Source organism: Capsicum annuum, chromosome 9 (assembly GCF_002878395.1).
Source record: "Capsicum annuum cultivar UCD-10X-F1 chromosome 9, UCD10Xv1.1, whole genome shotgun sequence".
NCBI classification, from domain to species: Eukaryota; Viridiplantae; Streptophyta; class Magnoliopsida; order Solanales; family Solanaceae; genus Capsicum; species Capsicum annuum.
The window spans coordinates 218,230,430-218,232,943 of NC_061119.1; positions in this window are offsets into that span (position 1 = coordinate 218,230,430).

Sequence of the window (2,514 nt, forward strand, 5' to 3'; positions counted from 1 at the left end):
TATATATATATATATATATATATATATATATATATATATATATTGTAGTATATACTTTATTTAAAGTAGTACATATATATTGAATGGTGCGTATATATGTGTATATATCTTCTATAGACGTATATCTTTAATGTATACAAGTGTATATGTTCTATAAATTAGTATATAATTATATATATATACATATTGTTGTATATATATATATGTATATTGTAGTATATATTTTATTTAAAGCAGTTTATATATATTGAATGGTGCGTATATATGTGTATATATCTCCTATAACCGTACATATTTAACGTATAAATGTGTATATGTTTTATAAATTAGTATATAACTATATATATATATATATATATATTGTAGTGTATATATATATATTGTACTATTGTAGATTTGTAGTATATGTTTTATTTAAAGTAGTGCGTATAGTCATATATAATTATATCTTGAATGATACGTATATATGTGTAATTGTTTATATATATTTTAAAAAATATATATTGTATAATTGTAGTGTATATAGTGTATATTGAAGTGTATATAATTGTAATGTATGTAGTGTATATTGGATTTTTCATTTTTTTTTTAAACGGGTTTGGCCGGTTTTTAACTGGGTTTAGGTGGGTTTAACCGAGTTGGGTTAAGTGGGCCGGTTCAGGGTTGTTCTCAATATTTTTACTGTTGAACCTGGAACCAGCCCGGCCCACCTAACCCAACCTGGACCGGAACCGGCCCACAACCCGGTTAAACTAAACGACCCGGTTCCGGTTTGGCCCGTCCCGACCCGGCCCACTTCACACCTTTATGTTGTACTATTCGGGGAACCAACAATTTTGGATAAAGTTTTTTTATAAAATGATGTAATTATCCTATGAGGTAGATGCACATTTTTTTTTTATTTTCTTGAAAAGATATATTGCACTAGTAGTTGTTATGACTCAAGGATCAGATACGTAGTCTTCGTCGGAACTCACTTTTGTGAAAATATATTAGTAGTGTTATTGTAAGTAGTTACAAATTTTGGTCTTTGTCTAAAAATCTGTTGTATGTCGGAGATAATCTCTCTATTTCATTCGGAGATAGTGGTATGGGCTATCCTCTTCAGATCCACTTTATGAAAATATACTGAATATATTATTGTTGTGATCCTCCATAAATGTGTTGCATGGATGGACCCAAAATATTTACCTAGTAGTAGTAGGATGAATGATGTTTTCTTGTGTACCCGTGTGTTACGTTTGTGGTTCAAATTCAAAGCTATCAGAGGTTCTAAACAACCTTCACCAAACAAATTAAGTCATCGACAGTCAGATGTCGTGAGTTACGTTGTGTGCCTAATTAAATGAAGTATCTATTACTCCATTTTTATTTACCCAAACACATAAAAATTATTCTCAACTTACTTTTTGTTGTGACATATTTCTTTATCTTGGGTAACTTACGATATGTTCCCTTCGTTTTATATTACTTGATTCATGTTAATTTGGTAGAAGTCTTCTTAAAAATATTTTAATTAGATGTGTATTTTACTAAATTAACCTTATTATGATATTTTGAAACTCTAAATTTAACTATTATTATTTTATATTGTTATTTAATACTAAGGAGAGAAATGAAAAAATATAACAAAAATTCTCTTGATTTAAAGTAAAACGGAACGAAGAGAGTAAATTAAAGTATAAAGAAACTTTGATTTGTTTACCTCCTCCTTTAGTAAGATCGGAATGAGGAGTGACCTTTTACTGAATCTCGAGGATCGACTTAAAATTGAAACTGCCCCAAAAGCAGAGAGAGGCAAAATAATTGAATTTAGATAAGGAACTTTGGAGGAACTAGTGCGAATGGGTGCAAGCCTTGCTGCTGGGAAATGTACACCCAATACTGCTGACCACATTGAGAGACACGAAAGTGCCGGTAACGCCAGTTGATGAATTGACGTTAAACATTTATTTTTAGTATAAGGACCAAGTAAAATGAAACGGATGAAATATAATGTTAACTTAATTGCCAACATTGTCTTTTCTCTCTCCAAACCAAAGCATGATCCATATAGTTTTTTTCGAAATAAGTTCAAATGTGCAAGTAATGACACCCATCCATGCCGCAGTGGCGGATCCAACTTGGAAATGGAATCAGGGGGTTCAACCTATGGCTGTCAATTGGACCGGGTACTACCCGACCCACTTAAATAAACCGGCCCGGTAAACCCTAGGACTTTAGGGTTCCGGGTCCCGGGTCAGTTATTTTTTTAATTTGGGCCCGGTTAACCGGGCCTGGACCTAGCCCGGTCCAGGCCCGTGCAATTAACCAGCCCAGCCCGGAATCTTTTTTTTTTTTTTAAAAAAAATAATTTTTTTTTTGTATAAATTAGTATATAACTATACAAATATATATTGTAATGTATATATATTATAGTATCTTTCATTTAAAGTATTACATATACATAGAATAGAGTGTATATATGTGAATAAATCTTCTATAGACGTGTATATTTAACGTATACATGTGTAT